Source organism: Callorhinus ursinus, unplaced genomic scaffold (assembly GCF_003265705.2).
Source record: "Callorhinus ursinus isolate GAN/ISIS: 27379988/994484 unplaced genomic scaffold, GSC_fseal_2.0 scaffold4, whole genome shotgun sequence".
NCBI lineage: Eukaryota > Metazoa > Chordata > Mammalia > Carnivora > Otariidae > Callorhinus > Callorhinus ursinus.
Window position 1 is genome coordinate 124,883,140 of NW_027397066.1, and position 8,223 is coordinate 124,891,362.

General features: G+C 38.5%; 1 long non-coding RNA gene across 3 annotated transcripts in view; it reads left to right on the top strand.

Moving 5' to 3' along the window:
• The first annotated feature begins 2,686 nt into the window (after positions 1-2,686).
• LOC141372518 (uncharacterized) overlaps positions 2,687-8,223 on the top strand; it is a 116,971-nt gene continuing 111,434 nt past the window's right edge. For all 3 annotated transcript variants that reach the window (XR_012377784.1, XR_012377786.1, XR_012377785.1), the window contains exon 1: positions 2,687-3,214. This is a non-coding gene — a long non-coding RNA (uncharacterized lncRNA). The remainder of the gene's footprint in view (positions 3,215-8,223) is intronic.

Below are 8,223 nucleotides of genomic sequence, written 5' to 3' on the forward strand. Positions count from 1 at the left end.
TGTTTTAACAAATTTGGAGTACGTAATTTAAAAAATAAACTGAAGAATTTGGTTAAGTCCCGGATTGATCTTGGGGATGAGCAGAACATGAGTTCCACAAAGTTGCTGGAGGGCAGTAGGATCACACCAAAAGGATCCAGATCTCTCTTTCAGTTAATCTTCAAGTGTAATAGCAGGAAAATCTCCAAGGTTAGAGAGATAAACAAAACAATGTTGTTGTCCTCCTTTCAGAGGCTATTGGTAATGTACACAAAATATATAGTTGCATTCTGATCTAAACGATTATTCACCCATTCAATGAGCAATTTTGGAGCTCCTGTTATGTGGCAGGAACTACGCTATAGCAAATAAATCAGACAAGATGCCTGCCTCCATAGAGTTTACATTCTAGCAGAAGGATCATTATTTCTAGAAGGGCAAGTCTTAGGGATGCCCAGAATATGAAAAACGCTCTTTAAAAAAAAAATCACATTGTATTCTCCTCTAATTACCAATCCACCTACTTTCCTGAAGGTAAGTATGAAAAAATGGCAGAGGTCATGTGAAATGTTTACAACATTTAGGTTAAAACATTAAGAAAAATTTCTCAATGACAGCAACCTCTTGCCCCAAAGGGTGAAATCTTCTGCAAAACTAATATTTCTGTTAAATTTCAATCATCCTATAAGGTGGGGGACAACTGTGATAGTGTCCACATGTTTTTGTATTGATAAAATAGTCTGTCTAGGGAGGATTTTCTTTAACCATATGGGTTGTAGAATATAAGGCGATGCAAGTTCATTTCTTTCCTGGAGCGATGAAAATTCTTGAACTATTATTTGTGGTTATTACTATATCAACTTGTCCAAAGATCAGAAAAATGACAACATCACAAAATAGAAAAATAGGATTGTCTGTTACAAGGTCGCTTCCCTGAAATATTTGGCCAGAAGATATGTGACTTATAATACAAAAGCTTGCATGCATCAGTTGGTGGAATCAATATAGAAAAAAACAGCTTTTAAATACCTGAACTTTTTTTCTTGACACCCATCACTGAAAACCTTTTCACGACCAAGAACTCTTGAAAATGTTAGTGGGTCATCTTCATCGCATTGCAGGACTGAGTTCATGCAGACAGAAGTGTGCATAGGTTTCAGATTAGATCCTTAGAATAAAGCTTTGAAAACATTAACAATAACTACTATTGATTAAAGGCCGATTAGGTGCCAGTAGTGGGCTTGGAACTCTGCACCAGTTACTTGATTTAATACCACAGCCTTATGAGGTAGATACATTTTATAGATTAGGAACTCAAGATCAAGCACCACAATATGATTTGAAACTCAATCCAACTCCAAACTTCATGCACTTCCCATAATGCAACAATGTCTCTCTCAATAAGAGTTTGAATGGATGGAAAGATAAACAATGTACATTCCCTTACTGATGCACAGTTTCATGAGAGCTTCTTTATTAATACACATTACTTTGGTACTAAGACCAAAAAGCTAATTGTCAAACTGAGAGCTTCTATAAATTTTATGGGACTGGAAGGCTTAATGGGTATTTTCAACACACTTCATGCAATAAGAGATTTTTTTTTCTTTTTTCTTTTTTTATTAACACAGGCAGGTAAAAAAATGTTCATTTCAATGCACTCTGTTTCAAAAACTATATTCTGGACATCAGTTCATAAACAAGAGTACAAAAAATAAAAATTCACATGAACACCTAATAAAAGATTTTTTTTGTGAAATGAATTCATTTCGGGTCCACAGAAAGGTAAAATGCTATAAAATATTATACCTGTAAAACTGATAGAGTTTGTCTTACAGTGTGCATAAAATCAGTGGAAAGGTAGAAGAGTTTGACCAAAAAAATAGGCACAGGCATGCATTTCTGGGCTACATGATCTCAGGCTTGATGGTTCAGGTTTCTACTGTATATTTCCTTTAAAGAAAATTGTATTTTCTAACATAAAACCTCAGCAGGCATACACTTGGCTAACAAGGGGAAAACTCTGTCCCAGTTTTCCATAATAAATTCATGAAGGGATTTGAAGCAACCAACAGTCACTGCAGAAGGAAAATGAAAAAATGTTGTTCCCTGGCATTTTTTAAACAAACACAAAAGTTCAAGCTCTACAGCTATTAAGCTTTTTGGAGGCAACATAAACACAGGCTTATTTCTAACCCACTATAATCCTTGAATCAAACCCAATCTTCATTTCTGTTGTAATTTTTTCTGCAATAACCCAGACAGTGGGAGCACATGAGGCAGGGTCACCAACCCTGGGTTTCAGCTGGGTTCCTACAGTAGCACTATTAGGCCCAAGGTCTTCACTTTCTCTCTCCTATGTGAGAGACCTCACATAACAAGTACCTTCTTTTCTACTCTGTTTAGTCTACAGAGAAGCCCTTTTCTTTTGTGGAAAAGTACCATCTCTCCTCTTGATCTTTTTCTTCAGAAAAGGAAGAAGCATATCCAGGGAGGATGTGGTTGACATATTTGTCTTCCATGCGATCAGGGGGAAGGAAATTCTTTTCAAAACATAGTTTGATTTATGCAGGATCTCCTAGGATATTATAATGTGTTATGTGATCATTGTGCTCAAGGGAACCTCCAGGGAACAAGGTCCACCCTCTGCTTCTCGACAGGCTGCTTAGAAACTACAGCAGCACAAAAAGATACAAAGGGATCTGCATTTATAGTTCTGGAGATGAAGTTCTACAACTTTTGCTAGCCCTCCACAGTCAAAAGATTTGTCTGCTTTTGTCTAAATCCTCTTTGCCATCATCAAAGGGCTTATTAAAGAAATTCTCCTCTCAATAGAGAGCACAAACAGCTGGCCACCATCACCTGAGTAATAACCCCTCAGGAGCACAATGGACCTGGTGCACCATGAAGAGGAAATTTCCTAAGTGGACACAGAAATCTTGAAGAGGATGCTGTATGGGCAAACATTACTTAACTGTCTCCATGTACCTAGCTACAACCAGGCCCCATAAGTACAGGTGAGCAGTGCAAACCCACAGCTAAATGTGAGGCCACAGTCTTTCCTCACATCTGCAGTCCTGTTTGGCAGTGAAATGCACAGGATAGATGATCAATATTAACAAAGCTATCAACCTTGATGATACCGAGGCTCATTTATATGGAGATAAGTGCTGGTAAGGGAGTAGAGGAAAAAGGCAAAGTTAACCAGAAAGATCTACACTTCAATGAAGCAAAGGTAATTTTGTTATGTTTTTGATTTGTACCTGTGGCTACTTAATACCTATTAAATAAGTAATGATAATTAATATTTATCTACAGTGCACTGGTGATTTGCATCTTAATTGACTGATGTTTGTTGAGCTCTGTAGATGAAAGCTATAGTACGTGGTAAATGAAAAAATATTTTTAAAACTGTAGTTCTAATTATTTAAAATTTGATATTCACCCTCTCCTGCTATTAATTCCTTTAGAGGGACTTTGAGCAAAGGACTTAAATTTTGGTCTGGACCTCTGTTTGTAGTACAAGAAGGTTGAAACAGATGATCTCTAAGGTCCCTTTACCTCTAACATTCTGTGATTATAATTAACTGTACAGCTGGAGACTGATAGAATTCTGGTCCTGGAAGAAATTCTAGAGTGGATTTAAATAGAATTGTTCCTAAGACAATCATGGAAGCATTTTTTTTTTTACAGATTTCATTTATTGAAAGCTTATTATATGCAGGCACTATACCAACCACCTTCATATAATTCTCTCATATGTATCTCAGAAAAGTGTGATTTAGACATTCATCTAAAGAAAACAAGGCTCAGGGAAATAAATTGCTTAAAACATACAGAAAATGGCAGTACAGGAAGTCAAAGCCAGTTTCTGGCTCCAAAATCTATGCTCTTAACCATTCTAGGCTGCCTTTCGCATAACTTCTCCATAATCCCAGTCCCTGGAGAAAGTCTGAACTTGCCCTTATACACCTCCTCCTCACCCCATGATCTTCCTGTTTTCCTGCGGCTCAGAGCCAAGGTTCTTTTCAACTCAGAAAAACTAGTTTCCTATAAGAAATGAGAGTCACATTTCTTCTCAGTGTTTGTGCTCAGATATCTGTGAAAGTAGGATGGAACAAACGACCATTCTGCCAGTCTCAAGTTCTAGCACAATAAGATTTTTCTTTAGAATTTCACCCAGGGTAACATGGTCTTCTAAATTCTTGTTTCCCTGTAGCAGCCTGGTAGCTTTATGCAAGCCACCAAAGTGTAGGTCATTCCCCTTCACCATAGGCTAACCAGTGAGGATCCCTCTGACAGACACTTGCCTCCCTTTGTTTCTTCCCTCCTCCCTTTGTTCCTTTGCCCACTGTGCAAGCAAGTAGTGAAACAGAATCTTTAATAAGGCCAATTGAGTCCAGCCCACATAGCTATTTTGTTTCTTTTTTTATTGTTATGTTAATCACCATATATTACATCATTAGTTTTTGATGTAGTGTTCCATGATTCATTGTTTGTGCATAACACCCAGTGCTCCATGCAGAACGTGCCCTCTTTAATACCAATCACCAGACTAACCCATCCCCCTACCCTCCTCCCCTCCAGAACCCTCAGTTTGTTTTTCAGAGTCCATCGTTTCTCATGGTTCGTCTCCCCCTCTGAATCACTCCCCTTCATTCTTCACCTCCTGCTATCTTCTTCTTTTTCTTTTTTCTTAACATATGTTGCATTATTTGTTTCAGAAGTACAGATCTGTGATTCAACAGTCTTGCACAATTCACAGTGCTCACCATAGCACATACTCTACCCAATGTCTATAACCCAGCCACCCCATCCCTCCCACCCCCCACCACTCCAGCAACCCTCAGTTTGTTTCCTGAGATTAAGAATTCCTCATATCAGTGAAGTCATATGATACATGTCTTTCTCTGATTGACTTATTTCACTCAACATAACACCCTCCAGTTCCATCCACGTCGTTGCAAATGGCAAGATCTCATTCCTTTTGATGGCTGCATAATATTCCATTGTGTATATATACCACTTCTTCTTTATCCATTCATCTGTCGAAGGATATCTTGGCTCTTTCCACAGTTTGGCTATTGTGGACATTGCTGCTATAAACATTGGGGTGCACGTACCCATTCGGATCCCTACATTTGTATCTTTGTGGTAAATACCCAGTAGTGCAATTGCTGGATCGTATGGTAGCTCTATTTTCAACTGTTTGAGGAACCTCCATACTGTTTTCCAGAGGGGTTGCACCAGCTTGCATTCCCACCAACAGTGTAGGAGGGTTCCCCTTTCTCCGCATCCCCGCCACATCTGTTGTTTCCTGACTTGTTAATTTTAGCCATTCTGACTGGTGTGAGGTGGTATCTCATTGAAGTTTTGATTTGGATTTCCCTGATGCCGAGCGATGTTGAGCACTTTTTCATGTGTCTGTTGGCCATTTGGATGTCTTCTTTGGAAAAATGTCTGTTCATGTCTTCTGCCCATTTCTTGATTGGATTATTTGTTCTTTGGGTGTTGAGTTTGGTAAGTTCTTTATAGATTTTGGATAATAGCCCTTTATCTGATATGTCATTTGCAAATATTTTCTCCCATTCTGTCGGTTGTCTTTTGGTTTTGTGGACTGTTTCTTTTGCTGTGCAAAAGCTTTTTATCTTGATGAAATCCCAATAGTTCATTTTTGCCCTTGCTTCCCTTGCCTTTGGCGATCTTTCTAGGAAGAAGTTGTTGTGGCTGAAGTCGAAGAAGTTGCTACCTGTGTTCTCCTTTAGGATTTTGATGGACTCCTGTCTCACGTTTAGGTCTTTCAACCATTTGGAGTCTATTTTTGTGTGTGGAGTAAGGAAATGGTCCAGTTTCATTCTTCTGCATGTGGCTGTCCAATTTTCCCAACACCATTTGTTGAAGAGACTGTCTTTTTGCCATTGGACATTCTTTCCTGCTTTGTCAAAGATAAGTTGACCATAGAGTTGAGGGTCCATTTCTGGGCTCTCGATTCTGTTCCATTGATCTATGTGTCTGTTTTTGTGCCAGTACCATAATGTCTTGATGAAGACAGCTTTGTAATAGAGCTGGAAGTCTGGAATTGTGGTGCTGCCAGCTTTGCTTTTCTTTTTCAATATTCCTCTGGCTATTTGGGGTATCTTCTGGTTCCATACAAATTTTAGGATTATTTGTTCCATTTCTTTGAAAAAAGTGGATGGTATTTTGATGGGGATTGCGTTGAATGTGTAGATTGCTCTAGGTAGCATTGACATCTTCACAATGTTGGTTCTCCCAATCCATGAGCATGGAATATTTTTCCATTTCTTTGTGTCTTCTTCAATTTTTTTCCTGAGTATTTTATAGTTTTCTGAGTACAGATCCTTTGCCTCTTTGGTTAAATTTATTCCTAGGTATCTTATGGTTTTGGGTGCAATTGTAAATGGGATCGACTCCTTAATTTCTCTCTCTTCTGTCTTGTTGTTGGTGTATAGGAATGCCACTGATTTCTGTGCATTGATTTTATAACCTGCTACTTTACTGAATTCCTGTATGAGTTCTAGCAGTTTTGGGGTGGAGTCTTTTGGGTTTTCCACATACACTATCATATCGTCTGCAAAGAGTGAGAGTTTGACTTCCTCTTTGCCGATTTGGATGCCTTTGATTTCTTTTTGTTGTCTGATTGCTGTGGCTCGGACTTCTAATACTATGTTGAATAGCAGTGGTGATAGTGGACATCCCTGTTGAGTTCCTGAGCTTAGGGGAAAAGCTCTCCGCTTTTCACCCTTGAGAATGATATTTGCTGCAGGTTTTTTGTGGATGGCTTTCATGATATTGAGGTATGTACCCTCTATCCCTATACTCTGAAGAGTTTTGATCAAGAAAGGATGCTGTCCTTTGTCAAATGCTTTTTCTGCATCTATTGAGAGGATCATATGATTCTTGTTCTTTCTTTTGTCAATGTATTGTATCACGTTGATTGATTTGCGGATGTTGAACCATCCTTGCAGCCCAGGGATAAATCCCACTTGGTCATGGTGAATAATCCTTTTAATGTACTGTTGGATCCTACTGGCTAGTATTTTGGTGAGAATTTTTGCATCCATGTTCATCAAGGATCTTGGTCTGTAATTCTACTTTTTGAGGGGGTTTTTGTCGGGTCTGGGATCAAGGGAATGCTGGCCTCATAAAATGAGTTTGGAACTTTTCCTTCCATTTGTATTTTTTGGAACAGTTTCAGGAGAATAGGTATTAATTTTTCTTTGAATGTCTGATAGAATTCTCCTGGGAAGCCATCCGGCCCTGGGCTTTTGTTTTTTGGGAGATTTTTGATGACTGCTTCAATTTCCTTAGTGGTTATAGGTCTGTTCAGGTTTTCTATTTCTTCCTGGTTCAATTTTGGTAGTTGATACATCTCTAGGAATGCACCCATTTCTTCCAGGTTATCTAATTTGCTGGCATAGAGTTGCTCATAATATGTTCTTAGAATTGTTTGTATTTCTTTGGTGTTGGTTGTGATCTCTCCTCTTTCATTCATGATTTTGTTGATTTGGGTCTTTTCTCTTTTCTTTTTGATAAGTCTGGCCAGGGGTTTATCAATCTTCTTCATTCTTTCAAAGAACCAGCTCCTAGTTTCGTTGATCTGTTCTACTGTTCTTTTGGTTTCTATTTCATTGATTTCTGCTCTGATCTTTATTATTTCGCTTCTCCTGCTGGGTTTAGGCTTTATTCACTGTTCTTTCTCCAGCTCCTTTAGGTGTAGGGTTAGGTTGTGTATTTGAGACCTTTCTTGTTTCTTGAGAAAGGCTTGTATTGCTATTTACTTTCCTCTCACGACTGCCTTTGCTGTATCCCAAAGATTTTGAACAGTTGTATTTTCATTTTCATTGGTTTCCATGAGTTTTTTTAAGTCTTCTTTAATTTCCTGGTTGACCCATTCATTCTTTAGTAGGAGGCTCTTTAGCCTCCATGTATTTGAGTTCTTTCCGACTTTCCTCTTGTGATTGAGTTCTAGTTTCAAAGCATTGTGGTCTGAAAATATGCAGGGAATGATTCCAATCTTTTGGTACCAGTTGAGACCTGATTTGTGACCTAGGATGTGATCAATTCTGGAGAATGTTCCATGGGCACTAGAGAAGAATGTGTATTCCGTTGCTTTGGGATGGAATGTTCTGAATATGTCTGTGAAGTCCATTTGGTCCAGTGTGTCATTTAAAGTCTTTATTTCCTTGTTGATCTTTTGCTTAGATGATCTGTCCATTTCAGTCA